Genomic DNA, 27,344 nt, shown 5'->3' with positions numbered 1-27,344 from the left:
TTAAAACTTTTGTTTTGGCGTATGGGAAAAAGCTAGCTGCCAATAAAAGACAGATTTTACAGCAGCTTCAAAGGCGATACAGAGATCTGCTAACTGCAGAAAGTCAAAGACCTGGGGAGTATGTAGAGCAGTTAAAAGCGATCAAATCACAACTTTATGACTTTCATTATGATAAGGTACAAGGAAGTGCAATCCGCTCCAGAGTGCAAGTTTTAGAAAATAATGAACAGCCATCCAAACATTTCCTAAAGTCTGAATTTAAGCGCTCTGGAGATAAAATCATTCGTGTTTTGGAGAATGGTTCTGAAATTTATGACAAAAATGAAACGATTCGTAAATATTGCAGGGAGTTCTATGAAAACTTATATACCCCTGAGGAAATTGATGATTTCTACTGTTCAGAATTTATTGAGGACTTGCCTTTCTTGGATAGGGCATCAGCTGATAGTTTAGAGGGTGCTGTGACAAAAGAAGAGATTTTATTTGCTTTAAAAGGGATGGATAACAATAAAGCCCCGGGGTTGGATGGTTTAAGTAAAGAGTTTTACATAACGTTTTGGCCGTTATTTCAAGATATCTTATTACACATTTATAATTTGTCAATAAAATTGGGTACTCTTAGCAATTCCCAAAAACTAGGATGTATCTCTCTGTTATGTAAGGACCCTAAAAATCCTCAATTGTTACGCAATTGGCGCCCTATTAGTCTCTTAAACGTAGATTACAAAATATTATCTAGAGTTGTACAAAGCCGGTTATCATTAGTTATTGCTGAGATTGTGCATCCTGATCAGACATGTTCTATCAGAGGCAGATCAATAGCAGACAACATACATCTTCTACGAAATGTAGTAGATTATGTGGAGCAAAAAGGAGATTCTGTGGCCTTCGTTTGTCTTGATCAAGAGAAGGCTTTTGATCGGGTAAACCATGAATTCATGTTCAAGGCCTTACATCAGTATGGGTTTGGTCCAGAGTTTATCAACCTGGTCAGCCTCTTATACAATAATGTACAAAGTACAGTGTTGGTAAATGGTAATCTCTCGGATACATTCCCCGTGAGGAGGGGGGTCAGGCAAGGCTGCAGCCTGAGCCCATTGTTATATATTTTAGTTTTCGAACCTTTTGCAATTAAAGTAAGGAATGATAAATTAATCAAGGGCATTAAAATTCCCGGTGTTAACGAAGAAGCCAAAATATCAGCCTATGCTGATGACGGGACTGGTATTTGTGTGAATGAGAGGAGTGTCAGACGTTTACTTCAAGTGAGTGAGTGGTATGCTCGTGGAACTGGTGCTCGTTTGAACATGGCTAAAACCAAAGCCATATCTTTTGGGAAATGGCGTTCTTCGGCCGACCACCCTTTTGGTATATCATGGCCCGAATCATGTAAAATTTTGGGGGTAGTTTTTGGTAAGAATGTCACTCCTGATGATAATTGGAACAAAATTTTAACCAAATTTCACGGGGTTCTAAATTTTGCATTTAAAGACAGATTTTTATCAGTGTATGGTAAATCTGTAATCTGTAACGTCATGGCCATGTCAAAGTTGTGGTATGTTGCATCTGTATTGCACATGCCCAAGCACTTTGTTGATATTTTCACACGAGTAGCATTTGACTTTTTTTGGGAATCCCATCTATTTGAACCCCTCTCTAGGACTATCTTATATAATAATATAGATGTTGGAGGTGTTAACTTTCCCCATATTCCTTCTCGTCTGCATGCTTTACGTCTTTACCATTTATATAAAATCATTAATAATAGTAAGTGTAAATATTCCTGTTTTGCGCTCTACTGGATTGGCTTTTCACTGAAGCATATCAAACCTGAATTCGCTTCAAATTTAAAGCCACACTCTGCATATATCCCTCCCTATTACAAAAAAGTGTTAGACTCATATAGATATTTTAATTCGTTATATCCTGATTATGATTGGAGAGTCCCTGTAAAAAGTGGTGTATTTTATAAACTGTTGATTGCCCATGTATGTACAGAGCCTGCTATCTTTAAGTATTTTTCTAATGTACAATTTAAATCTGCCTTCACATTGCTCAACGACTCATTCATAGATCCCCTTGTAAAAAATTTCTCCTGGCGTCTTCTTCATGACATTGTCCCCACTAACTTTACTCTTTTTTGCAAACGCCATTCCCTCATTAAAAAATGTACTTTTTGCAATGAAAATGAGTCTGTTGAGCATCTATTTTACAATTGCAATATGGTCTCTACTTTGTGGAATATCGTCAGCAAATGGGTTTTGGATTTATCTTTTGGCTTGATTGATTTAAATGCTAATAAGATTCGGTTTAATCAGTTATCCTTTTGTCATTGCAAATATCGAAAAAACGTCATGGTGTACCTGGTGTGTTTGGCCAAGCATCAGATCTGGGTTGATAGGTGTCATGTAAAAAATGGTAGGAAAGGGGTGACAAAGGAAAGTATTGTCGCCCATTTTTTGGAAAGGTTACGATTTCGTATCGTAGTTGACAAAGCCCGTTTGCCTGACAATTTATTTAATCTTTACTGGGTGCAGTGTTCTTTGTTCTGCACCGTCAACAATAACAAGGTGGAATTTACATTTTAATTGCTAACTATAAAGACTGTTTATGAAGAATATCATATAAATTATTATATTATTGTATGTACTTTCCACCTTTAGTTTTGTAATCACCCCGACATTATAGTCTACCATCCCATGTGAAAAAAAGTTATATGGATAGACTATTAGGACCCAGGCACCTTTTCTTTTAATCATCATTCCTTTCCTCATCGCCATTTTCATTTAAAGTATGTTTTATCATGTCCATTGCTATCCTTCAAGGTGTCTGGGGAGCATTGTTCTTAGGGCCATTTAAATGTAAATAAACTTTATTAAAAAAAAAAAAAAAAAAAAAAAAAAAAAAAAAAGCAAGGCTGTGGGCCCGGGGCGAGACCTTTCCATTGCACATCGGCTTGGTTGACCCCTGCGATCATCCCAAATGTGGACGACTCGGGTGCGCAATTTATAAGTGTGGGGGACTGCGTTCGCGCTCTCCCCTGGAAAAAACAATCAAAAATAGAAATGCCTTTTTTTCATTCTGTTTGTCTATCATGACATGTTCAGTTGTTGTTGTTGTTGTTGTTGTTGTTGTTGTTGTTGTTGTTGATGATGATGTGTTTATTTTGCTGAGTAGCTCCCAAGGAGAAAGATAGGACCCGGAAGGAAACTTGGGTGTTGACATGGAAGTTACCTCCCCTGGGTACCTGGCGCAAGGTGCATGTCTATGCAGCCTAAAATGCAAATAAAGCCATTTCCGTCTCGTTCTTCCTACCAATAATCTTTGCATAAAGCGAACGGGTGAATGTAGTGCCATGTACAGGGAAGTATAAAAATGTTTGAACTGAAATGGAATATATGTGAAGTTTTGCTTACAAGACACCTGAATGAGGTGATGTGTATGTTTGTAGTGATGGTTAGGAAGCTGCAGTTTCAGGCATACTTACCTGGCACAGGCTTAACAGTGATCCGCAAGGCTGTGGGCCCGGGGCGAGACCTTTCCATTGCACATCGGCTTGGTTGACCCCTGCGATCATCCCAAATGTGGACGACTCGGGTGCGCAATTTATAAGTGTGGGGGACTGCGTTCGCGCTCTCCCCTGGAAAAAACAATCAAAAATAGAAATGCCTTTTTTTCATTCTGTTTGTCTATCATGACATGTTCAGTTGTTGTTGTTGTTGTTGTTGTTGTTGTTGTTGTTGATGATGATGTGTTTATTTTGCTGAGTAGCTCCCAAGGAGAAAGATAGGACCCGGAAGGAAACTTGGGTGTTGACATGGAAGTTACCTCCCCTGGGTACCTGGCGCAAGGTGCATGTCTATGCAGCCTAAAATGCAAATAAAGCCATTTCCGTCTCGTTCTTCCTACCAATAATCTTTGCATAAAGCGAACGGGTGAATGTAGTGCCATGTACAGGGAAGTATAAAAATGTTTGAACTGAAATGGAATATATGTGAAGTTTTGCTTACAAGACACCTGAATGAGGTGATGTGTATGTTTGTAGTGATGGTTAGGAAGCTGCAGTTTCAGGCATACTTACCTGGCACAGGCTTAACAGTGATCCGCAAGGCTGTGGGCCCGGGGCGAGACCTTTCCATTGCACATCGGCTTGGTTGACCCCTGCGATCATCCCAAATGTGGACGACTCGGGTGCGCAATTTATAAGTGTGGGGGACTGCGTTCGCGCTCTCCCCTGGAAAAAACAATCAAAAATAGAAATGCCTTTTTTTCATTCTGTTTGTCTATCATGACATGTTCAGTTGTTGTTGTTGTTGTTGTTGTTGTTGTTGTTGTTGTTGTTGTTGTTGATGATGATGTGTTTATTTTGCTGAGTAGCTCCCAAGGAGAAAGATAGGACCCGGAAGGAAACTTGGGTGTTGACATGGAAGTTACCTCCCCTGGGTACCTGGCGCAAGGTGCATGTCTATGCAGCCTAAAATGCAAATAAAGCCATTTCCGTCTCGTTCTTCCTACCAATAATCTTTGCATAAAGCGAACGGGTGAATGTAGTGCCATGTACAGGGAAGTATAAAAATGTTTGAACTGAAATGGAATATATGTGAAGTTTTGCTTACAAGACACCTGAATGAGGTGATGTGTATGTTTGTAGTGATGGTTAGGAAGCTGCAGTTTCAGGCATACTTACCTGGCACAGGCTTAACAGTGATCCGCAAGGCTGTGGGCCCGGGGCGAGACCTTTCCATTGCACATCGGCTTGGTTGACCCCTGCGATCATCCCAAATGTGGACGACTCGGGTGCGCAATTTATAAGTGTGGGGGACTGCGTTCGCGCTCTCCCCTGGAAAAAACAATCAAAAATAGAAATGCCTTTTTTTCATTCTGTTTGTCTATCATGACATGTTCAGTTGTTGTTGTTGTTGTTGTTGTTGTTGTTGTTGTTGTTGATGATGATGTGTTTATTTTGCTGAGTAGCTCCCAAGGAGAAAGATAGGACCCGGAAGGAAACTTGGGTGTTGACATGGAAGTTACCTCCCCTGGGTACCTGGCGCAAGGTGCATGTCTATGCAGCCTAAAATGCAAATAAAGCCATTTCCGTCTCGTTCTTCCTACCAATAATCTTTGCATAAAGCGAACGGGTGAATGTAGTGCCATGTACAGGGAAGTATAAAAATGTTTGAACTGAAATGGAATATATGTGAAGTTTTGCTTACAAGACACCTGAATGAGGTGATGTGTATGTTTGTAGTGATGGTTAGGAAGCTGCAGTTTCAGGCATACTTACCTGGCACAGGCTTAACAGTGATCCGCAAGGCTGTGGGCCCGGGGCGAGACCTTTCCATTGCACATCGGCTTGGTTGACCCCTGCGATCATCCCAAATGTGGACGACTCGGGTGCGCAATTTATAAGTGTGGGGGACTGCGTTCGCGCTCTCCCCTGGAAAAAACAATCAAAAATAGAAATGCCTTTTTTTCATTCTGTTTGTCTATCATGACATGTTCAGTTGTTGTTGTTGTTGTTGTTGTTGTTGTTGTTGATGATGATGTGTTTATTTTGCTGAGTAGCTCCCAAGGAGAAAGATAGGACCCGGAAGGAAACTTGGGTGTTGACATGGAAGTTACCTCCCCTGGGTACCTGGCGCAAGGTGCATGTCTATGCAGCCTAAAATGCAAATAAAGCCATTTCCGTCTCGTTCTTCCTACCAATAATCTTTGCATAAAGCGAACGGGTGAATGTAGTGCCATGTACAGGGAAGTATAAAAATGTTTGAACTGAAATGGAATATATGTGAAGTTTTGCTTACAAGACACCTGAATGAGGTGATGTGTATGTTTGTAGTGATGGTTAGGAAGCTGCAGTTTCAGGCATACTTACCTGGCACAGGCTTAACAGTGATCCGCAAGGCTGTGGGCCCGGGGCGAGACCTTTCCATTGCACATCGGCTTGGTTGACCCCTGCGATCATCCCAAATGTGGACGACTCGGGTGCGCAATTTATAAGTGTGGGGGACTGCGTTCGCGCTCTCCCCTGGAAAAAACAATCAAAAATAGAAATGCCTTTTTTTCATTCTGTTTGTCAATCATGACATGTTCAGTTGTTGTTGTTGTTGTTGTTGTTGTTGTTGTTGTTGTTGTTGTTGATGATGATGTGTTTATTTTGCTGAGTAGCTCCCAAGGAGAAAGATAGGACCCGGAAGGAAACTTGGGTGTTGACATGGAAGTTACCTCCCCTGGGTACCTGGCGCAAGGTGCATGTCTATGCAGCCTAAAATGCAAATAAAGCCATTTCCGTCTCGTTCTTCCTACCAATAATCTTTGCATAAAGCGAACGGGTGAATGTAGTGCCATGTACAGGGAAGTATAAAAATGTTTGAACTGAAATGGAATATATGTGAAGTTTTGCTTACAAGACACCTGAATGAGGTGATGTGTATGTTTGTAGTGATGGTTAGGAAGCTGCAGTTTCAGGCATACTTACCTGGCACAGGCTTAACAGTGATCCGCAAGGCTGTGGGCCCGGGGCGAGACCTTTCCATTGCACATCGGCTTGGTTGACCCCTGCGATCATCCCAAATGTGGACGACTCGGGTGCGCAATTTATAAGTGTGGGGGACTGCGTTCGCGCTCTCCCCTGGAAAAAACAATCAAAAATAGAAATGCCTTTTTTTCATTCTGTTTGTCTATCATGACATGTTCAGTTGTTGTTGTTGTTGTTGTTGTTGTTGTTGTTGATGATGATGTGTTTATTTTGCTGAGTAGCTCCCAAGGAGAAAGATAGGACCCGGAAGGAAACTTGGGTGTTGACATGGAAGTTACCTCCCCTGGGTACCTGGCGCAAGGTGCATGTCTATGCAGCCTAAAATGCAAATAAAGCCATTTCCGTCTCGTTCTTCCTACCAATAATCTTTGCATAAAGCGAACGGGTGAATGTAGTGCCATGTACAGGGAAGTATAAAAATGTTTGAACTGAAATGGAATATATGTGAAGTTTTGCTTACAAGACACCTGAATGAGGTGATGTGTATGTTTGTAGTGATGGTTAGGAAGCTGCAGTTTCAGGCATACTTACCTGGCACAGGCTTAACAGTGATCCGCAAGGCTGTGGGCCCGGGGCGAGACCTTTCCATTGCACATCGGCTTGGTTGACCCCTGCGATCATCCCAAATGTGGACGACTCGGGTGCGCAATTTATAAGTGTGGGGGACTGCGTTCGCGCTCTCCCCTGGAAAAAACAATCAAAAATAGAAATGCCTTTTTTTCATTCTGTTTGTCTATCATGACATGTTCAGTTGTTGTTGTTGTTGTTGTTGTTGTTGTTGTTGTTGATGATGATGTGTTTATTTTGCTGAGTAGCTCCCAAGGAGAAAGATAGGACCCGGAAGGAAACTTGGGTGTTGACATGGAAGTTACCTCCCCTGGGTACCTGGCGCAAGGTGCATGTCTATGCAGCCTAAAATGCAAATAAAGCCATTTCCGTCTCGTTCTTCCTACCAATAATCTTTGCATAAAGCGAACGGGTGAATGTAGTGCCATGTACAGGGAAGTATAAAAATGTTTGAACTGAAATGGAATATATGTGAAGTTTTGCTTACAAGACACCTGAATGAGGTGATGTGTATGTTTGTAGTGATGGTTAGGAAGCTGCAGTTTCAGGCATACTTACCTGGCACAGGCTTAACAGTGATCCGCAAGGCTGTGGGCCCGGGGCGAGACCTTTCCATTGCACATCGGCTTGGTTGACCCCTGCGATCATCCCAAATGTGGACGACTCGGGTGCGCAATTTATAAGTGTGGGGGACTGCGTTCGCGCTCTCCCCTGGAAAAAACAATCAAAAATAGAAATGCCTTTTTTTCATTCTGCTTGTCTATCATGACATGTTCAGTTGTTGTTGTTGTTGTTGTTGTTGTTGTTGTTGTTGATGATGATGTGTTTATTTTGCTGAGTAGCTCCCAAGGAGAAAGATAGGACCCGGAAGGAAACTTGGGTGTTGACATGGAAGTTACCTCCCCTGGGTACCTGGCGCAAGGTGCATGTCTATGCAGCCTAAAATGCAAATAAAGCCATTTCCGTCTCGTTCTTCCTACCAATAATCTTTGCATAAAGCGAACGGGTGAATGTAGTGCCATGTACAGGGAAGTATAAAAATGTTTGAACTGAAATGGAATATATGTGAAGTTTTGCTTACAAGACACCTGAATGAGGTGATGTGTATGTTTGTAGTGATGGTTAGGAAGCTGCAGTTTCAGGCATACTTACCTGGCACAGGCTTAACAGTGATCCGCAAGGCTGTGGGCCCGGGGCGAGACCTTTCCATTGCACATCGGCTTGGTTGACCCCTGCGATCATCCCAAATGTGGACGACTCGGGTGCGCAATTTATAAGTGTGGGGGACTGCGTTCGCGCTCTCCCCTGGAAAAAACAATCAAAAATAGAAATGCCTTTTTTTCATTCTGTTTGTCTATCATGACATGTTCAGTTGTTGTTGTTGTTGTTGTTGTTGTTGTTGTTGTTGTTGTTGTTGATGATGATGTGTTTATTTTGCTGAGTAGCTCCCAAGGAGAAAGATAGGACCCGGAAGGAAACTTGGGTGTTGACATGGAAGTTACCTCCCCTGGGTACCTGGCGCAAGGTGCATGTCTATGCAGCCTAAAATGCAAATAAAGCCATTTCCGTCTCGTTCTTCCTACCAATAATCTTTGCATAAAGCGAACGGGTGAATGTAGTGCCATGTACAGGGAAGTATAAAAATGTTTGAACTGAAATGGAATATATGTGAAGTTTTGCTTACAAGACACCTGAATGAGGTGATGTGTATGTTTGTAGTGATGGTTAGGAAGCTGCAGTTTCAGGCATACTTACCTGGCACAGGCTTAACAGTGATCCGCAAGGCTGTGGGCCCGGGGCGAGACCTTTCCATTGCACATCGGCTTGGTTGACCCCTGCGATCATCCCAAATGTGGACGACTCGGGTGCGCAATTTATAAGTGTGGGGGACTGCGTTCGCGCTCTCCCCTGGAAAAAACAATCAAAAATAGAAATGCCTTTTTTTCATTCTGTTTGTCTATCATGACATGTTCAGTTGTTGTTGTTGTTGTTGTTGTTGTTGTTGTTGTTGTTGTTGTTGATGATGATGTGTTTATTTTGCTGAGTAGCTCCCAAGGAGAAAGATAGGACCCGGAAGGAAACTTGGGTGTTGACATGGAAGTTACCTCCCCTGGGTACCTGGCGCAAGGTGCATGTCTATGCAGCCTAAAATGCAAATAAAGCCATTTCCGTCTCGTTCTTCCTACCAATAATCTTTGCATAAAGCGAACGGGTGAATGTAGTGCCATGTACAGGGAAGTATAAAAATGTTTGAACTGAAATGGAATATATGTGAAGTTTTGCTTACAAGACACCTGAATGAGGTGATGTGTATGTTTGTAGTGATGGTTAGGAAGCTGCAGTTTCAGGCATACTTACCTGGCACAGGCTTAACAGTGATCCGCAAGGCTGTGGGCCCGGGGCGAGACCTTTCCATTGCACATCGGCTTGGTTGACCCCTGCGATCATCCCAAATGTGGACGACTCGGGTGCGCAATTTATAAGTGTGGGGGACTGCGTTCGCGCTCTCCCCTGGAAAAAACAATCAAAAATAGAAATGCCTTTTTTTCATTCTGTTTGTCTATCATGACATGTTCAGTTGTTGTTGTTGTTGTTGTTGTTGTTGTTGTTGTTGATGATGATGTGTTTATTTTGCTGAGTAGCTCCCAAGGAGAAAGATAGGACCCGGAAGGAAACTTGGGTGTTGACATGGAAGTTACCTCCCCTGGGTACCTGGCGCAAGGTGCATGTCTATGCAGCCTAAAATGCAAATAAAGCCATTTCCGTCTCGTTCTTCCTACCAATAATCTTTGCATAAAGCGAACGGGTGAATGTAGTGCCATGTACAGGGAAGTATAAAAATGTTTGAACTGAAATGGAATATATGTGAAGTTTTGCTTACAAGACACCTGAATGAGGTGATGTGTATGTTTGTAGTGATGGTTAGGAAGCTGCAGTTTCAGGCATACTTACCTGGCACAGGCTTAACAGTGATCCGCAAGGCTGTGGGCCCGGGGCGAGACCTTTCCATTGCACATCGGCTTGGTTGACCCCTGCGATCATCCCAAATGTGGACGACTCGGGTGCGCAATTTATAAGTGTGGGGGACTGCGTTCGCGCTCTCCCCTGGAAAAAACAATCAAAAATAGAAATGCCTTTTTTTCATTCTGCTTGTCTATCATGACATGTTCAGTTGTTGTTGTTGTTGTTGTTGTTGTTGTTGTTGTTGATGATGATGTGTTTATTTTGCTGAGTAGCTCCCAAGGAGAAAGATAGGACCCGGAAGGAAACTTGGGTGTTGACATGGAAGTTACCTCCCCTGGGTACCTGGCGCAAGGTGCATGTCTATGCAGCCTAAAATGCAAATAAAGCCATTTCCGTCTCGTTCTTCCTACCAATAATCTTTGCATAAAGCGAACGGGTGAATGTAGTGCCATGTACAGGGAAGTATAAAAATGTTTGAACTGAAATGGAATATATGTGAAGTTTTGCTTACAAGACACCTGAATGAGGTGATGTGTATGTTTGTAGTGATGGTTAGGAAGCTGCAGTTTCAGGCATACTTACCTGGCACAGGCTTAACAGTGATCCGCAAGGCTGTGGGCCCGGGGCGAGACCTTTCCATTGCACATCGGCTTGGTTGACCCCTGCGATCATCCCAAATGTGGACGACTCGGGTGCGCAATTTATAAGTGTGGGGGACTGCGTTCGCGCTCTCCCCTGGAAAAAACAATCAAAAATAGAAATGCCTTTTTTTCATTCTGTTTGTCTATCATGACATGTTCAGTTGTTGTTGTTGTTGTTGTTGTTGTTGTTGTTGTTGTTGTTGTTGATGATGATGTGTTTATTTTGCTGAGTAGCTCCCAAGGAGAAAGATAGGACCCGGAAGGAAACTTGGGTGTTGACATGGAAGTTACCTCCCCTGGGTACCTGGCGCAAGGTGCATGTCTATGCAGCCTAAAATGCAAATAAAGCCATTTCCGTCTCGTTCTTCCTACCAATAATCTTTGCATAAAGCGAACGGGTGAATGTAGTGCCATGTACAGGGAAGTATAAAAATGTTTGAACTGAAATGGAATATATGTGAAGTTTTGCTTACAAGACACCTGAATGAGGTGATGTGTATGTTTGTAGTGATGGTTAGGAAGCTGCAGTTTCAGGCATACTTACCTGGCACAGGCTTAACAGTGATCCGCAAGGCTGTGGGCCCGGGGCGAGACCTTTCCATTGCACATCGGCTTGGTTGACCCCTGCGATCATCCCAAATGTGGACGACTCGGGTGCGCAATTTATAAGTGTGGGGGACTGCGTTCGCGCTCTCCCCTGGAAAAAACAATCAAAAATAGAAGTGCCTTTTTTTCATTCTGTTTGTCTATCATGACATGTTCAGTTGTTGTTGTTGTTGTTGTTGTTGTTGTTGTTGTTGTTGTTGATGATGATGTGTTTATTTTGCTGAGTAGCTCCCAAGGAGAAAGATAGGACCCGGAAGGAAACTTGGGTGTTGACATGGAAGTTACCTCCCCTGGGTACCTGGCGCAAGGTGCATGTCTATGCAGCCTAAAATGCAAATAAAGCCATTTCCGTCTCGTTCTTCCTACCAATAATCTTTGCATAAAGCGAACGGGTGAATGTAGTGCCATGTACAGGGAAGTATAAAAATGTTTGAACTGAAATGGAATATATGTGAAGTTTTGCTTACAAGACACCTGAATGAGGTGATGTGTATGTTTGTAGTGATGGTTAGGAAGCTGCAGTTTCAGGCATACTTACCTGGCACAGGCTTAACAGTGATCCGCAAGGCTGTGGGCCCGGGGCGAGACCTTTCCATTGCACATCGGCTTGGTTGACCCCTGCGATCATCCCAAATGTGGACGACTCGGGTGCGCAATTTATAAGTGTGGGGGACTGCGTTCGCGCTCTCCCCTGGAAAAAACAATCAAAAATAGAAATGCCTTTTTTTCATTCTGTTTGTCTATCATGACATGTTCAGTTGTTGTTGTTGTTGTTGTTGTTGTTGTTGTTGTTGATGATGATGTGTTTATTTTGCTGAGTAGCTCCCAAGGAGAAAGATAGGACCCGGAAGGAAACTTGGGTGTTGACATGGAAGTTACCTCCCCTGGGTACCTGGCGCAAGGTGCATGTCTATGCAGCCTAAAATGCAAATAAAGCCATTTCCGTCTCGTTCTTCCTACCAATAATCTTTGCATAAAGCGAACGGGTGAATGTAGTGCCATGTACAGGGAAGTATAAAAATGTTTGAACTGAAATGGAATATATGTGAAGTTTTGCTTACAAGACACCTGAATGAGGTGATGTGTATGTTTGTAGTGATGGTTAGGAAGCTGCAGTTTCAGGCATACTTACCTGGCACAGGCTTAACAGTGATTCGCAAGGCTGTGGGCCCGGGGCGAGACCTTTCCATTGCACATCGGCTTGGTTGACCCCTGCGATCATCCCAAATGTGGACGACTCGGGTGCGCAATTTATAAGTGTGGGGGACTGCGTTCGCGCTCTCCCCTGGAAAAAACAATCAAAAATAGAAATGCCTTTTTTTCATTCTGTTTGTCTATCATGACATGTTCAGTTGTTGTTGTTGTTGTTGTTGTTGTTGTTGTTGATGATGATGTGTTTATTTTGCTGAGTAGCTCCCAAGGAGAAAGATAGGACCCGGAAGGAAACTTGGGTGTTGACATGGAAGTTACCTCCCCTGGGTACCTGGCGCAAGGTGCATGTCTATGCAGCCTAAAATGCAAATAAAGCCATTTCCGTCTCGTTCTTCCTACCAATAATCTTTGCATAAAGCGAACGGGTGAATGTAGTGCCATGTACAGGGAAGTATAAAAATGTTTGAACTGAAATGGAATATATGTGAAGTTTTGCTTACAAGACACCTGAATGAGGTGATGTGTATGTTTGTAGTGATGGTTAGGAAGCTGCAGTTTCAGGCATACTTACCTGGCACAGGCTTAACAGTGATCCGCAAGGCTGTGGGCCCGGGGCGAGACCTTTCCATTGCACATCGGCTTGGTTGACCCCTGCGATCATCCCAAATGTGGACGACTCGGGTGCGCAATTTATAAGTGTGGGGGACTGCGTTCGCGCTCTCCCCTGGAAAAAACAATCAAAAGTAGAAATGCCTTTTTTTCATTCTGTTTGTCAATCATGACATGTTCAGTTGTTGTTGTTGTTGTTGTTGTTGTTGTTGTTGTTGTTGTTGTTGTTGTTGATGATGATGTGTTTATTTTGCTGAGTAGCTCCCAAGGAGAAAGATAGGACCCGGAAGGAAACTTGGGTGTTGACATGGAAGTTACCTCCCCTGGGTACCTGGCGCAAGGTGCATGTCTATGCAGCCTAAAATGCAAATAAAGCCATTTCCGTCTCGTTCTTCCTACCAATAATCTTTGCATAAAGCGAACGGGTGAATGTAGTGCCATGTACAGGGAAGTATAAAAATGTTTGAACTGAAATGGAATATATGTGAAGTTTTGCTTACAAGACACCTGAATGAGGTGATGTGTATGTTTGTAGTGATGGTTAGGAAGCTGCAGTTTCAGGCATACTTACCTGGCACAGGCTTAACAGTGATCCGCAAGGCTGTGGGCCCGGGGCGAGACCTTTCCATAGCACATCGGCTTGGTTGACCCCTGCGATCATCCCAAATGTGGACGACTCGGGTGCGCAATTTATAAGTGTGGGGGACTGCGTTCGCGCTCTCCCCTGGAAAAAACAATCAAAAATAGAAATGCCTTTTTTTCATTCTATTTGTCTATCATGACATGTTCAGTTGTTGTTGTTGTTGTTGTTGTTGTTGTTGTTGTTGATGATGATGTGTTTATTTTGCTGAGTAGCTCCCAAGGAGAAAGATAGGACCCGGAAGGAAACTTGGGTGTTGACATGGAAGTTACCTCCCCTGGGTACCTGGCGCAAGGTGCATGTCTATGCAGCCTAAAATGCAAATAAAGCCATTTCCGTCTCGTTCTTCCTACCAATAATCTTTGCATAAAGCGAACGGGTGAATGTAGTGCCATGTACAGGGAAGTATAAAAATGTTTGAACTGAAATGGAATATATGTGAAGTTTTGCTTACAAGACACCTGAATGAGGTGATGTGTATGTTTGTAGTGATGGTTAGGAAGCTGCAGTTTCAGGCATACTTACCTGGCACAGGCTTAACAGTGATCCGCAAGGCTGTGGGCCCGGGGCGAGACCTTTCCATTGCACATCGGCTTGGTTGACCCCTGCGATCATCCCAAATGTGGACGACTCGGGTGCGCAATTTATAAGTGTGGGGGACTGCGTTCGCGCTCTCCCCTGGAAAAAACAATCAAAAATAGAAATGCCTTTTTTTCATTCTGTTTGTCTATCATGACATGTTCAGTTGTTGTTGTTGTTGTTGTTGTTGTTGTTGATGATGATGTGTTTATTTTGCTGAGTAGCTCCCAAGGAGAAAGATAGGACCCGGAAGGAAACTTGGGTGTTGACATGGAAGTTACCTCCCCTGGGTACCTGGCGCAAGGTGCATGTCTATGCAGCCTAAAATGCAAATAAAGCCATTTCCGTCTCGTTCTTCCTACCAATAATCTTTGCATAAAGCGAACGGGTGAATGTAGTGCCATGTACAGGGAAGTATAAAAATGTTTGAACTGAAATGGAATATATGTGAAGTTTTGCTTACAAGACACCTGAATGAGGTGATGTGTATGTTTGTAGTGATGGTTAGGAAGCTGCAGTTTCAGGCATACTTACCTGGCACAGGCTTAACAGTGATCCGCAAGGCTGTGGGCCCGGGGCGAGACCTTTCCATTGCACATCGGCTTGGTTGACCCCTGCGATCATCCCAAATGTGGACGACTCGGGTGCGCAATTTATAAGTGTGGGGGACTGCGTTCGCGCTCTCCCCTGGAAAAAACAATCAAAAATAGAAATGCCTTTTTTTCATTCTGTTTGTCTATCATGACATGTTCAGTTGTTGTTGTTGTTGTTGTTGTTGTTGTTGTTGTTGATGATGATGTGTTTATTTTGCTGAGTAGCTCCCAAGGAGAAAGATAGGACCCGGAAGGAAACTTGGGTGTTGACATGGAAGTTACCTCCCCTGGGTACCTGGCGCAAGGTGCATGTCTATGCAGCCTAAAATGCAAATAACGCCATTTCCGTCTCGTTCTTCCTACCAATAATCTTTGCATAAAGCGAACGGGTGAATGTAGTGCCATGTACAGGGAAGTATAAAAATGTTTGAACTGAAATGGAATATATGTGAAGTTTTGCTTACAAGACACCTGAATGAGGTGATGTGTATGTTTGTAGTGATGGTTAGGAAGCTGCAGTTTCAGGCATACTTACCTGGCACAGGCTTAACAGTGATCCGCAAGGCTGTGGGCCCGGGGCGAGACCTTTCCATTGCACATCGGCTTGGTTGACCCCTGCGATCATCCCAAATGTGGACGACTCGGGTGCGCAATTTATAAGTGTGGGGGACTGCGTTCGCGCTCTCCCCTGGAAAAAACAATCAAAAATAGAAATGCCTTTTTTTCATTCTGTTTGTCTATCATGACATGTTCAGTTGTTGTTGTTGTTGTTGTTGTTGTTGTTGTTGTTGATGATGATGTGTTTATTTTGCTGAGTAGCTCCCAAGGAGAAAGATAGGACCCGGAAGGAAACTTGGGTGTTGACATGGAAGTTACCTCCCCTGGGTACCTGGCGCAAGGTGCATGTCTATGCAGCCTAAAATGCAAATAAAGCCATTTCCGTCTCGTTCTTCCTACCAATAATCTTTGCATAAAGCGAACGGGTGAATGTAGTGCCATGTACAGGGAAGTATAAAAATGTTTGAACTGAAATGGAATATATGTGAAGTTTTGCTTACAAGACACCTGAATGAGGTGATGTGTATGTTTGTAGTGATGGTTAGGAAGCTGCAGTTTCAGGCATACTTACCTGGCACAGGCTTAACAGTGATCCGCAAGGCTGTGGGCCCGGGGCGAGACCTTTCCATTGCACATCGGCTTGGTTGACCCCTGCGATCATCCCAAATGTGGACGACTCGGGTGCGCAATTTATAAGTGTGGGGGACTGCGTTCGCGCTCTCCCCTGGAAAAAACAATCAAAAATAGAAATGCCTTTTTTTCATTCTGTTTGTCTATCATGACATGTTCAGTTGTTGTTGTTGTTGTTGTTGTTGTTGTTGTTGATGATGATGTGTTTATTTTGCTGAGTAGCTCCCAAGGAGAAAGATAGGACCCGGAAGGAAACTTGGGTGTTGACATGGAAGTTACCTCCCCTGGGTACCTGGCGCAAGGTGCATGTCTATGCAGCCTAAAATGCAAATAAAGCCATTTCCGTCTCGTTCTTCCTACCAATAATCTTTGCATAAAGCGAACGGGTGAATGTAGTGCCATGTACAGGGAAGTATAAAAATGTTTGAACTGAAATGGAATATATGTGAAGTTTTGCTTACAAGACACCTGAATGAGGTGATGTGTATGTTTGTAGTGATGGTTAGGAAGCTGCAGTTTCAGGCATACTTACCTGGCACAGGCTTAACAGTGATCCGCAAGGCTGTGGGCCCGGGGCGAGACCTTTCCATTGCACATCGGCTTGGTTGACCCCTGCGATCATCCCAAATGTGGACGACTCGGGTGCGCAATTTATAAGTGTGGGGGACTGCGTTCGCGCTCTCCCCTGGAAAAAACAATCAAAAATAGAAATGCCTTTTTTTCATTCTGTTTGTCTATCATGACATGTTCAGTTGTTGTTGTTGTTGTTGTTGTTGTTGTTGATGATGATGTGTTTATTTTGCTGAGTAGCTCCCAAGGAGAAAGATAGGACCCGGAAGGAAACTTGGGTGTTGACATGGAAGTTACCTCCCCTGGGTACCTGGCGCAAGGTGCATGTCTATGCAGCCTAAAATGCAAATAAAGCCATTTCCGTCTCGTTCTTCCTACCAATAATCTTTGCATAAAGCGAACGGGTGAATGTAGTGCCATGTACAGGGAAGTATAAAAATGTTTGAACTGAAATGGAATATATGTGAAGTTTTGCTTACAAGACACCTGAATGAGGTGATGTGTATGTTTGTAGTGATGGTTAGGAAGCTGCAGTTTCAGGCATACTTACCTGGCACAGGCTTAACAGTGATCCGCAAGGCTGTGGGCCCGGGGCGAGACCTTTCCATTGCACATCGGCTTGGTTGACCCCTGCGATCATCCCAAATGTGGACGACTCGGGTGCGCAATTTATAAGTGTGGGGGACTGCGTTCGCGCTCTCCCCTGGAAAAAACAATCAAAAATAGAAATGCCTTTTTTTCATTCTGTTTGTCTATCATGACATGTTCAGTTGTTGTTGTTGTTGTTGTTGTTGTTGTTGTTGTTGTTGTTGATGATGATGTGTTTATTTTGCTGAGTAGCTCCCAAGGAGAAAGATAGGACCCGGAAGGAAACTTGGGTGTTGACATGGAAGTTACCTCCCCTGGGTACCTGGCGCAAGGTGCATGTCTATGCAGCCTAAAATGCAAATAAAGCCATTTCCGTCTCGTTCTTCCTACCAATAATCTTTGCATAAAGCGAACGGGTGAATGTAGTGCCATGTACAGGGAAGTATAAAAATGTTTGAACTGAAATGGAATATATGTGAAGTTTTGCTTACAAGACACCTGAATGAGGTGATGTGTATGTTTGTAGTGATGGTTAGGAAGCTGCAGTTTCAGGCATACTTACCTGGCACAGGCTTAACAGTGATCCGCAAGGCTGTGGGCCCGGGGCGAGACCTTTCCATTGCACATCGGCTTGGTTGACCCCTGCGATCATCCCAAATGTGGACGACTCGGGTGCGCAATTTATAAGTGTGGGGGACTGCGTTCGCGCTCTCCCCTGGAAAAAACAATCAAAAATAGAAATGCCTTTTTTTCATTCTGTTTGTCTATCATGACATGTTCAGTTGTTGTTGTTGTTGTTGTTGTTGTTGTTGTTGTTGTTGTTGTTGATGATGATGTGTTTATTTTGCTGAGTAGCTCCCAAGGAGAAAGATAGGACCCGGAAGGAAACTTGGGTGTTGACATGGAAGTTACCTCCCCTGGGTACCTGGCGCAAGGTGCATGTCTATGCAGCCTAAAATGCAAATAAAGCCATTTCCGTCTCGTTCTTCCTACCAATAATCTTTGCATAAAGCGAACGGGTGAATGTAGTGCCATGTACAGGGAAGTATAAAAATGTTTGAACTGAAATGGAATATATGTGAAGTTTTGCTTACAAGACACCTGAATGAGGTGATGTGTATGTTTGTAGTGATGGTTAGGAAGCTGCAGTTTCAGGCATACTTACATGGCACAGGCTTAACAGTGATCCGCAAGGCTGTGGGCCCGGGGCGAGACCTTTCCATTGCACATCGGCTTGGTTGACCCCTGCGATCATCCCAAATGTGGACGACTCGGGTGCGCAATTTATAAGTGTGGGGGACTGCGTTCGCGCTCTCCCCTGGAAAAAACAATCAAAAATAGAAATGCCTTTTTTTCATTCTGTTTGTCTATCATGACATGTTCAGTTGTTGTTGTTGTTGTTGTTGTTGTTGTTGTTGATGATGATGTGTTTATTTTGCTGAGTAGCTCCCAAGGAGAAAGATAGGACCCGGAAGGAAACTTGGGTGTTGACATGGAAGTTACCTCCCCTGGGTACCTGGCGCAAGGTGCATGTCTATGCAGCCTAAAATGCAAATAAAGCCATTTCCGTCTCGTTCTTCCTACCAATAATCTTTGCATAAAGCGAACGGGTGAATGTAGTGCCATGTACAGGGAAGTATAAAAATGTTTGAACTGAAATGGAATATATGTGAAGTTTTGCTTACAAGACACCTGAATGAGGTGATGTGTATGTTTGTAGTGATGGTTAGGAAGCTGCAGTTTCAGGCATACTTACCTGGCACAGGCTTAACAGTGATCCGCAAGGCTGTGGGCCCGGGGCGAGACCTTTCCATTGCACATCGGCTTGGTTGACCCCTGCGATCATCCCAAATGTGGACGACTCGGGTGCGCAATTTATAAGTGTGGGGGACTGCGTTCGCGCTCTCCCCTGGAAAAAACAATCAAAAATAGAAATGCCTTTTTTTCATTCTGTTTGTCTATCATGACATGTTCAGTTGTTGTTGTTGTTGTTGTTGTTGTTGTTGTTGTTGTTGTTGTTGATGATGATGTGTTTATTTTGCTGAGTAGCTCCCAAGGAGAAAGATAGGACCCGGAAGGAAACTTGGGTGTTGACATGGAAGTTACCTCCCCTGGGTACCTGGCGCAAGGTGCATGTCTATGCAGCCTAAAATGCAAATAAAGCCATTTCCGTCTCGTTCTTCCTACCAATAATCTTTGCATAAAGCGAACGGGTGAATGTAGTGCCATGTACAGGGAAGTATAAAAATGTTTGAACTGAAATGGAATATATGTGAAGTTTTGCTTACAAGACACCTGAATGAGGTGATGTGTATGTTTGTAGTGATGGTTAGGAAGCTGCAGTTTCAGGCATACTTACCTGGCACAGGCTTAACAGTGATCCGCAAGGCTGTGGGCCCGGGGCGAGACCTTTCCATTGCACATCGGCTTGGTTGACCCCTGCGATCATCCCAAATGTGGACGACTCGGGTGCGCAATTTATAAGTGTGGGGGACTGCGTTCGCGCTCTCCCCTGGAAAAAACAATCAAAAATAGAAATGCCTTTTTTTCATTCTGTTTGTCTATCATGACATGTTCAGTTGTTGTTGTTGTTGTTGTTGTTGTTGTTGTTGTTGTTGATGATGATGTGTTTATTTTGCTGAGTAGCTCCCAAGGAGAAAGATAGGACCCGGAAGGAAACTTGGGTGTTGACATGGAAGTTACCTCCCCTGGGTACCTGGCGCAAGGTGCATGTCTATGCAGCCTAAAATGCAAATAAAGCCATTTCCGTCTCGTTCTTCCTACCAATAATCTTTGCATAAAGCGAACGGGTGAATGTAGTGCCATGTACAGGGAAGTATAAAAATGTTTGAACTGAAATGGAATATATGTGAAGTTTTGCTTACAAGACACCTGAATGAGGTGATGTGTATGTTTGTAGTGATGGTTAGGAAGCTGCAGTTTCAGGCATACTTACCTGGCACAGGCTTAACAGTGATCCGCAAGGCTGTGGGCCCGGGGCGAGACCTTTCCATTGCACATCGGCTTGGTTGACCCCTGCGATCATCCCAAATGTGGACGACTCGGGTGCGCAATTTATAAGTGTGGGGGACTGCGTTCGCGCTCTCCCCTGGAAAAAACAATCAAAAATAGAAATGCCTTTTTTTCATTCTGTTTGTCTATCATGACATGTTCAGTTGTTGTTGTTGTTGTTGTTGTTGTTGTTGTTGTTGTTGATGATGATGTGTTTATTTTGCTGAGTAGCTCCCAAGGAGAAAGATAGGACCCGGAAGGAAACTTGGGTGTTGACATGGAAGTTACCTCCCCTGGGTACCTGGCGCAAGGTGCATGTCTATGCAGCCTAAAATGCAAATAAAGCCATTTCCGTCTCGTTCTTCCTACCAATAATCTTTGCATAAAGCGAACGGGTGAATGTAGTGCCATGTACAGGGAAGTATAAAAATGTTTGAACTGAAATGGAATATATGTGAAGTTTTGCTTACAAGACACCTGAATGAGGTGATGTGTATGTTTGTAGTGATGGTTAGGAAGCTGCAGTTTCAGGCATACTTACCTGGCACAGGCTTAACAGTGATCCGCAAGGCTGTGGGCCCGGGGCGAGACCTTTCCATTGCACATCGGCTTGGTTGACACCTGCGATCATCCCAAATGTGGACGACTCGGGTGCGCAATTTATAAGTGTGGGGGACTGCGTTCGCGCTCTCCCCTGGAAAAAACAATCAAAATTAAAAATGCCTTTTTTTCATTCTGTTTGTCTATCATGACATGTTCAGTTGTTGTTGTTGTTGTTGTTGTTGTTGTTGTTGTTGTTGTTGTTGTTGTTGTTGATGATGATGTGTTTATTTTGCTGAGTAGCTCCCAAGGAGAAAGATAGGACCCGGAAGGAAACTTGGGTGTTGACATGGAAGTTACCTCCCCTGGGTACCTGGCGCAAGGTGCATGTCTATGCAGCCTAAAATGCAAATAAAGCCATTTCCGTCTCGTTCTTCCTACCAATAATCTTTGCATAAAGCGAACGGGTGAATGTAGTGCCATGTACAGGGAAGTATAAAAATGTTTGAACTGAAATGGAATATATGTGAAGTTTTGCTTACAAGACACCTGAATGAGGTGATGTGTATGTTTGTAGTGATGGTTAGGAAGCTGCAGTTTCAGGCATACTTACCTGGCACAGGCTTAACAGTGATCCGCAAGGCTGTGGGCCCGGGGCGAGACCTTTCCATTGCACATCGGCTTGGTTGACCCCTGCGATCATCCCAAATGTGGACGACTCGGGTGCGCAATTTATAAGTGTGGGGGACTGCGTTCGCGCTCTCCCCTGGAAAAAACAATCAAAAATAGAAATGCCTTTTTTTCATTCTGTTTGTCTATCATGACATGTTCAGTTGTTGTTGTTGTTGTTGTTGTTGTTGTTGTTGTTGATGATGATGTGTTTATTTTGCTGAGTAGCTCCCAAGGAGAAAGATAGGACCCGGAAGGAAACTTGGGTGTTGACATGGAAGTTACCTCCCCTGGGTACCTGGCGCAAGGTGCATGTCTATGCAGCCTAAAATGCAAATAAAGCCATTTCCGTCTCGTTCTTCCTACCAATAATCTTTGCATAAAGCGAACGGGTGAATGTAGTGCCATGTACAGGGAAGTATAAAAATGTTTGAACTGAAATGGAATATATGTGAAGTTTTGCTTACAAGACACCTGAATGAGGTGATGTGTATGTTTGTAGTGATGGTTAGGAAGCTGCAGTTTCAGGCATACTTACCTGGCACAGGCTTAACAGTGATCCGCAAGGCTGTGGGCCTGGGGCGAGACCTTTCCATTGCACATCGGCTTGGTTGACCCCTGCGATCATCCCAAATGTGGACGACTCGGGTGCGCAATTTATAAGTGTGGGGGACTGCGTTCGCGCTCTCCCCTGGAAAAAACAATCAAAAATAGAAATGCCTTTTTTTCATTCTGTTTGTCTATCATGACATGTTCAGTTGTTGTTGTTGTTGTTGTTGTTGTTGTTGTTGTTGTTGTTGTTGATGATGATGTGTTTATTTTGCTGAGTAGCTCCCAAGGAGAAAGATAGGACCCGGAAGGAAACTTGGGTGTTGACATGGAAGTTACCTCCCCTGGGTACCTGGCGCAAGGTGCATGTCTATGCAGCCTAAAATGCAAATAAAGCCATTTCCGTCTCGTTCTTCCTACCAATAATCTTTGCATAAAGCGAACGGGTGAATGTAGTGCCATGTACAGGGAAGTATAAAAATGTTTGAACTGAAATGGAATATATGTGAAGTTTTGCTTACAAGACACCTGAATGAGGTGATGTGTATGTTTGTAGTGATGGTTAGGAAGCTGCAGTTTCAGGCATACTTACCTGGCACAGGCTTAACAGTGATCCGCAAGGCTGTGGGCCCGGGGCGAGACCTTTCCATTGCACATCGGCTTGGTTGACCCCTGCGATCATCCCAAATGTGGACGACTCGGGTGCGCAATTTATAAGTGTGGGGGACTGCGTTCGCGCTCTCCCCTGGAAAAAACAATCAAAAATAGAAATGCCTTTTTTTCATTCTGTTTGTCTATCATGACATGTTCAGTTGTTGTTGTTGTTGTTGTTGTTGTTGTTGTTGTTGTTGTTGTTGTTGTTGATGATGATGTGTTTATTTTGCTGAGTAGCTCCCAAGGAGAAAGATAGGACCCGGAAGGAAACTTGGGTGTTGACATGGAAGTTACCTCCCCTGGGTACCTGGCGCAAGGTGCATGTCTATGCAGCCTAAAATGCAAATAAAGCCATTTCCGTCTCGTTCTTCCTACCAATAATCTTTGCATAAAGCGAACGGGTGAATGTAGTGCCATGTACAGGGAAGTATAAAAATGTTTGAACTGAAATGGAATATATGTGAAGTTTTGCTTACAAGACACCTGAATGAGGTGATGTGTATGTTTGTAGTGATGGTTAGGAAGCTGCAGTTTCAGGCTTGTACTCCAAGCTAGCAACACCTCTCCAGCCTACGAAGCAACCCAAGCCATCCAGCCACCAAGCCAACCTCACCCAGCAAAGCCTCCCAAGCCAGCACAGTTCCACTGATAGCCAGCCCAAGAGCAACACATCGGTAATTATCACAACACACCCATACAATCTAGGTTAAAACCACTCACACACAAGCCCACTTAAAACACCAAACCCTCAAACCCTCTAGTTACTACCAAAACACACCCTTTCAAACTTAGGCCAAAGGTAACTCACCCCAAGCCCACTTAAAACACCAACTCTCCAAAATCTCCTAGCTAAACAAACTAACTCACCAGCCAAAACCCAAATAGCGTAGAAGCCAGCCAAACACTACTCACCCAGTCACCCACTCTACACACAAAGCCCCCTCTTAAGCCCAGCTCACTCTCCTCCCCCAAACCAAAACCTACAACAGCTACACTACCACAGACATGACCGACACACGCATTATCACCCAGGCAGACATCCACTGCACAGACACACCCACACCATCGGAGGCCCACAACACCTCCGATCGGACACCTGAAACCCTCATCCCGCACGAATTCGGAAAGCAAACCACAGTCGCTTCTCCCACCAAAACTCCGGATTCGCCTGCAACCACAACAAACCCAAAGAAACGGAAGCTAAATGCTTCAAACACAACACCTGCATCACCTTCCACCCCCGCATCTATAGTCACCTTCGCCCTCTACTTCTGCGCGGCTGGCCCCATAAACATCCTAAGTAAGGTACTCTCCGCCAATAAAGTAGGATCATTCTTTAAAAAACAACAAATACTCTTCGATAAAATCAGGGAAGCCCACAAAGGATTTCAGATCATCTTTCCGGACCAACAATCACTTAACGCAGCCAAAAAAATAACGGAAATATTTCAATACACAGTAACCCACCAAACCCCAAACTGGCAACTATACACTAGAGGAGTAATTAGAGTAAACCCTAGAGAGTCAGAGGAGGACCTAGAATTCTACAGTAACGAAGCAAATCTAAACACAGGCTCCTTCCCCCAACCTAAAATAACCAGCACTAAAAGAATTACATCAAATAGGAACGGTAGAATAACCAACACGCCGATAGTCATCATAAACTTCCAAAAATCAGAAACGTATCCAGAAGCCCCTAAACACATCTCCTTCGGAGCGTCATCTAAATTAGAAGTTAAACCCTATATCAAACAAGTCAAACAGTGCACAAACTGCCTCCAATACAATCACACCGCTAACGGATGTAAATATCAAAAAACTAAATGTAGAAACTGCGCTCAACCTCAATGTCTAGGGCCATGCGCCCCCTGGTGCATTCACTGCAAAACAAACACCCACTCCTCACTATCCAACAAATGCCCCCACAAACACACACTCACCCAACAGGCCAACCGACACATAAACATCGACTCGGCCAAACTACAAACACGAAAACTGACACAGCATCCAAGAACACCCCTACTACCCACACCACAACCAAACAACCAACCACACCTACAGAGCCCGTACGACGGCGTCCTCATGCCAACACCACAAGCATCAGCCACAAACACCCAAACCCAACACTACCCGCCAACATTCGCCACACCCAAACCAGTCGCCGCATCCACACCCGCACCTAAACCAAAACTCACTAAACCTACCATATCTCACCCCAACACCATACAATCTACAGCCACCAGGGCAACAACAACCACACACGAGCAAGCAACACACGAAAAACTAAACATTACTAAACCCATTGAAATACCCAGTACACCTACTCCAACACAACCAAACACCCACACAACTCCCATGGATAGTGAGGAAACCAATCTAATTAACCTAGATGACTCCCAAACCACAACTGATCAAAACATAAATGATAAAACATTTTCAGCCCCCAAAACCCTGAAAAATCGCAAACGCAAACCCCAAACTCAACCTGAACCCGAAACTTTAACCACCAAACTAAATAGCTTCACACTCCTACTAGTATACATGCTTAAAGAAATCAAACCAGACCTTAAAGCCACTAACCTACACCAGGTAGCACATAGACTAAATCTAACTACCCAAACCTACCAAGAATTCTACGATAGTTACAACCTAGCAATCGCAGGACTATAAACCAAAAACCAAACCAAAATCGTAATCTCCAAACACTAAAAGCCCACATAATGACAGGCCTAAATATCTTTCAGTGGAATGCGGCCGGGCTTAACTCCCACAGCCACGAATTAAAAGCTAGATTTAAACTAAAACAAGGACCACACATAGCGTGCATCCAGGAAACTAAATTCTCCAATAAATCCAAATTTCACCTACCAAACTACAACATAGTCAGACATGATCGACCCAAAACCAAAATAATAAGAGCATCAGGTGGCCTACTAATACTAATTAGAGAAGACATAAGCTACGAGGAAATCAAAATAAACACCCCAAACCTAGAAGCCAATGGTATCCAAATCACCCTTAAAAACCAAAAAATAAACATCATAAACATCTACCACTGGCAACAACAGAAAATCCAACCGGAGGATCTAAACATACTCACAAAGATAGGCAACAAATCTACCATCTTTCTAGGAGACTTCAACGCCCACCACCCTTCCTGGGGCACGGGAGATAAACTAGATAATCACGGCAAACTAATATCAGAATGGATAGAAACAAATAATTTAGTACTACTAAATAACAACCAACCTACCAGATACGACAAAAACAATAAAAACATGTCGGCTATCGACCTAACCATATGTACAGCAGACTTAGCTCAAAGTACCCAATGGGAAGTTCACGACGCCCCCCTAGGAAGTGATCACTTCCCCATAAACATAACCATAGGAAACACTAACGTCCCAAATCAATCCGAAAGTTCAGAACCTAAATTTAACTACAACCAGGCTAACTGGGATAAATTCCAAGACATATGCAACCAAGCTAACCTAGTAGAACTAGAAAATAGTGACCCAGAAATATATTGCCAAAACCTAACGGACTTCATAATAAACGCAGCCAAAAGCGCAATCCCCTTTAAAAAACCCAATAAATCGGGTAGGCCCTCTGTACCCTGGTGGAACGAGGAAATAGAACTAACTAGACAAAAACGTAAAACAGCCTTCAACAAAGCCAAACGCGACCATAACCACATACCAGTAGCTCACCAACTAAACCACCAGGTACAAAACCTAGTTAAAATAGCAAAAACTAGAGACTGGAAAAAATTCTGTGAGGGATTAAACAACCGTACAGACGCCAGAACGGTCTGGCGTAAAATCCACGCCGTTAGAGGCCTAAAACGTCACCAAAAGACACCTAACATAAATAACTCAACAACCCCTAGCGAAAAAGCAGACAACCTAGCAAACCACTTTTCGGCCACAAGCAGTAATAACAATTTCAGTGACAAATTCCAACTAAAACTTAAAACAGAAACCAAACCTAGCCAAGACCCAAATAATGACGCCCTAGAAATAAATCAGCCGTACACAATAGAAGAACTCAATTATGTACTCCAAAATAGGAAAAAGGGAACAGCCCCAGGACTAGACCTAACCTCCTACCAAATATTAAAAAAACTCCCCCCTAAATTACTCCAGACACTACTCAAACTATATAACCTAATCTACATAAAAGGCCATGTACCAACCCCCTGGAAAGAGGCGCTAATCATACCTATTCCCAAACCCGGTAAACCAACCAACCAAGCTAACTCTTATAGACCAATCTCTCTTACTTCCAACCTTTGCAAAGTAATGGAATCCATGGCCAAAAATAGACTTCAACACTATCTATCTCAAAATAACATAATAAACTCAGATCAAAGCGGTTTCACTCCTGGCCGCTCCACCCTAGATAACCTCGCTCGTCTCGAACAGGATATTAAAACCGGTCAACTAAACAAACAATACACAACAGGCATCTTTCTGGACTTCTCTAAAGCCTTTGATATGGTATGGCATAACGGATTAATCCAAAAACTTAAAAAAATAGGACTTAAAGGTCAAATCGTAAACTACATCCAAAGCTTCCTCCAAAACCGCAAAATTACAGTGGGTATAGACCAGGCCTTGTCAGAGCAGTGTCCCCTGGAAAACGGCACCCCTCAAGGCAGCATTCTTAGCCCCACACTTTTTAAC

The 27,344-nt window shown here is 43.6% G+C and overlaps 33 non-coding genes and 1 pseudogene across 33 annotated transcripts; all 34 read left to right on the top strand.

The window, feature by feature from the left end:
- Nucleotides 1–2,905: 2,905 nt before the first annotated feature.
- Nucleotides 2,906–3,043, top strand: LOC125379595 (annotated as a pseudogene).
- A 436-nt stretch (nt 3,044–3,479) lies between these two features.
- On the top strand, nt 3,480–3,643 carry LOC125379454. Its single transcript, XR_007220814.1, has one exon. It is a non-coding gene; the product is annotated as a U1 spliceosomal RNA (small nuclear RNA).
- Nucleotides 3,644–4,073: 430 nt separating this feature from the next.
- LOC125379453 lies at nt 4,074–4,237 on the top strand. The gene has a single exon (XR_007220813.1). It is a non-coding gene; the product is annotated as a U1 spliceosomal RNA (small nuclear RNA).
- A 442-nt stretch (nt 4,238–4,679) lies between these two features.
- LOC125379452 lies at nt 4,680–4,843 on the top strand. The gene has a single exon (XR_007220812.1). It is a non-coding gene; the product is annotated as a U1 spliceosomal RNA (small nuclear RNA).
- Nucleotides 4,844–5,276: 433 nt separating this feature from the next.
- LOC125379451 lies at nt 5,277–5,440 on the top strand. Its single transcript, XR_007220811.1, has one exon. It is a non-coding gene; the product is annotated as a U1 spliceosomal RNA (small nuclear RNA).
- A 427-nt stretch (nt 5,441–5,867) lies between these two features.
- LOC125379449 lies at nt 5,868–6,031 on the top strand. Its single transcript, XR_007220809.1, has one exon. It is a non-coding gene; the product is annotated as a U1 spliceosomal RNA (small nuclear RNA).
- Nucleotides 6,032–6,470: 439 nt separating this feature from the next.
- Nucleotides 6,471–6,634, top strand: LOC125379448. Its single transcript, XR_007220808.1, has one exon. It is a non-coding gene; the product is annotated as a U1 spliceosomal RNA (small nuclear RNA).
- Nucleotides 6,635–7,061: 427 nt separating this feature from the next.
- On the top strand, nt 7,062–7,225 carry LOC125379447. The gene has a single exon (XR_007220807.1). It is a non-coding gene; the product is annotated as a U1 spliceosomal RNA (small nuclear RNA).
- Nucleotides 7,226–7,655: 430 nt separating this feature from the next.
- On the top strand, nt 7,656–7,819 carry LOC125379446. The gene has a single exon (XR_007220806.1). It is a non-coding gene; the product is annotated as a U1 spliceosomal RNA (small nuclear RNA).
- A 430-nt stretch (nt 7,820–8,249) lies between these two features.
- LOC125379445 lies at nt 8,250–8,413 on the top strand. Its single transcript, XR_007220805.1, has one exon. It is a non-coding gene; the product is annotated as a U1 spliceosomal RNA (small nuclear RNA).
- Nucleotides 8,414–8,852: 439 nt separating this feature from the next.
- On the top strand, nt 8,853–9,016 carry LOC125379444. The gene has a single exon (XR_007220804.1). It is a non-coding gene; the product is annotated as a U1 spliceosomal RNA (small nuclear RNA).
- Nucleotides 9,017–9,455: 439 nt separating this feature from the next.
- On the top strand, nt 9,456–9,619 carry LOC125379443. Its single transcript, XR_007220803.1, has one exon. It is a non-coding gene; the product is annotated as a U1 spliceosomal RNA (small nuclear RNA).
- Nucleotides 9,620–10,049: 430 nt separating this feature from the next.
- LOC125379442 lies at nt 10,050–10,213 on the top strand. Its single transcript, XR_007220802.1, has one exon. It is a non-coding gene; the product is annotated as a U1 spliceosomal RNA (small nuclear RNA).
- Nucleotides 10,214–10,643: 430 nt separating this feature from the next.
- LOC125379441 lies at nt 10,644–10,807 on the top strand. Its single transcript, XR_007220801.1, has one exon. It is a non-coding gene; the product is annotated as a U1 spliceosomal RNA (small nuclear RNA).
- A 439-nt stretch (nt 10,808–11,246) lies between these two features.
- LOC125379440 lies at nt 11,247–11,410 on the top strand. The gene has a single exon (XR_007220800.1). It is a non-coding gene; the product is annotated as a U1 spliceosomal RNA (small nuclear RNA).
- A 436-nt stretch (nt 11,411–11,846) lies between these two features.
- LOC125379439 lies at nt 11,847–12,010 on the top strand. Its single transcript, XR_007220799.1, has one exon. It is a non-coding gene; the product is annotated as a U1 spliceosomal RNA (small nuclear RNA).
- A 430-nt stretch (nt 12,011–12,440) lies between these two features.
- Nucleotides 12,441–12,604, top strand: LOC125379568. Its single transcript, XR_007220927.1, has one exon. It is a non-coding gene; the product is annotated as a U1 spliceosomal RNA (small nuclear RNA).
- Nucleotides 12,605–13,031: 427 nt separating this feature from the next.
- On the top strand, nt 13,032–13,195 carry LOC125379438. The gene has a single exon (XR_007220798.1). It is a non-coding gene; the product is annotated as a U1 spliceosomal RNA (small nuclear RNA).
- A 445-nt stretch (nt 13,196–13,640) lies between these two features.
- Nucleotides 13,641–13,804, top strand: LOC125379572. The gene has a single exon (XR_007220931.1). It is a non-coding gene; the product is annotated as a U1 spliceosomal RNA (small nuclear RNA).
- A 430-nt stretch (nt 13,805–14,234) lies between these two features.
- LOC125379437 lies at nt 14,235–14,398 on the top strand. Its single transcript, XR_007220797.1, has one exon. It is a non-coding gene; the product is annotated as a U1 spliceosomal RNA (small nuclear RNA).
- Nucleotides 14,399–14,822: 424 nt separating this feature from the next.
- LOC125379436 lies at nt 14,823–14,986 on the top strand. The gene has a single exon (XR_007220796.1). It is a non-coding gene; the product is annotated as a U1 spliceosomal RNA (small nuclear RNA).
- A 430-nt stretch (nt 14,987–15,416) lies between these two features.
- Nucleotides 15,417–15,580, top strand: LOC125379435. The gene has a single exon (XR_007220795.1). It is a non-coding gene; the product is annotated as a U1 spliceosomal RNA (small nuclear RNA).
- Nucleotides 15,581–16,010: 430 nt separating this feature from the next.
- On the top strand, nt 16,011–16,174 carry LOC125379434. The gene has a single exon (XR_007220794.1). It is a non-coding gene; the product is annotated as a U1 spliceosomal RNA (small nuclear RNA).
- A 427-nt stretch (nt 16,175–16,601) lies between these two features.
- Nucleotides 16,602–16,765, top strand: LOC125379433. The gene has a single exon (XR_007220793.1). It is a non-coding gene; the product is annotated as a U1 spliceosomal RNA (small nuclear RNA).
- A 424-nt stretch (nt 16,766–17,189) lies between these two features.
- Nucleotides 17,190–17,353, top strand: LOC125379432. The gene has a single exon (XR_007220792.1). It is a non-coding gene; the product is annotated as a U1 spliceosomal RNA (small nuclear RNA).
- Nucleotides 17,354–17,789: 436 nt separating this feature from the next.
- Nucleotides 17,790–17,953, top strand: LOC125379431. Its single transcript, XR_007220791.1, has one exon. It is a non-coding gene; the product is annotated as a U1 spliceosomal RNA (small nuclear RNA).
- A 439-nt stretch (nt 17,954–18,392) lies between these two features.
- On the top strand, nt 18,393–18,556 carry LOC125379563. Its single transcript, XR_007220922.1, has one exon. It is a non-coding gene; the product is annotated as a U1 spliceosomal RNA (small nuclear RNA).
- Nucleotides 18,557–18,983: 427 nt separating this feature from the next.
- LOC125379430 lies at nt 18,984–19,147 on the top strand. The gene has a single exon (XR_007220790.1). It is a non-coding gene; the product is annotated as a U1 spliceosomal RNA (small nuclear RNA).
- Nucleotides 19,148–19,586: 439 nt separating this feature from the next.
- LOC125379428 lies at nt 19,587–19,750 on the top strand. Its single transcript, XR_007220788.1, has one exon. It is a non-coding gene; the product is annotated as a U1 spliceosomal RNA (small nuclear RNA).
- Nucleotides 19,751–20,183: 433 nt separating this feature from the next.
- Nucleotides 20,184–20,347, top strand: LOC125379427. Its single transcript, XR_007220787.1, has one exon. It is a non-coding gene; the product is annotated as a U1 spliceosomal RNA (small nuclear RNA).
- Nucleotides 20,348–20,780: 433 nt separating this feature from the next.
- On the top strand, nt 20,781–20,944 carry LOC125379570. The gene has a single exon (XR_007220929.1). It is a non-coding gene; the product is annotated as a U1 spliceosomal RNA (small nuclear RNA).
- Nucleotides 20,945–21,392: 448 nt separating this feature from the next.
- LOC125379426 lies at nt 21,393–21,556 on the top strand. The gene has a single exon (XR_007220786.1). It is a non-coding gene; the product is annotated as a U1 spliceosomal RNA (small nuclear RNA).
- Nucleotides 21,557–21,986: 430 nt separating this feature from the next.
- On the top strand, nt 21,987–22,150 carry LOC125379384. Its single transcript, XR_007220744.1, has one exon. It is a non-coding gene; the product is annotated as a U1 spliceosomal RNA (small nuclear RNA).
- A 439-nt stretch (nt 22,151–22,589) lies between these two features.
- On the top strand, nt 22,590–22,753 carry LOC125379425. Its single transcript, XR_007220785.1, has one exon. It is a non-coding gene; the product is annotated as a U1 spliceosomal RNA (small nuclear RNA).
- Nucleotides 22,754–27,344: the final 4,591 nt, after the last annotated feature.

Source organism: Haliotis rufescens, unplaced genomic scaffold (assembly GCF_023055435.1).
Source record: "Haliotis rufescens isolate VD_foot unplaced genomic scaffold, xgHalRufe1.0.p SCAF_14, whole genome shotgun sequence".
Classification (NCBI taxonomy): domain Eukaryota; kingdom Metazoa; phylum Mollusca; class Gastropoda; order Lepetellida; family Haliotidae; genus Haliotis; species Haliotis rufescens.
This window is presented reverse-complemented; position numbering and strand designations above follow the sequence as displayed.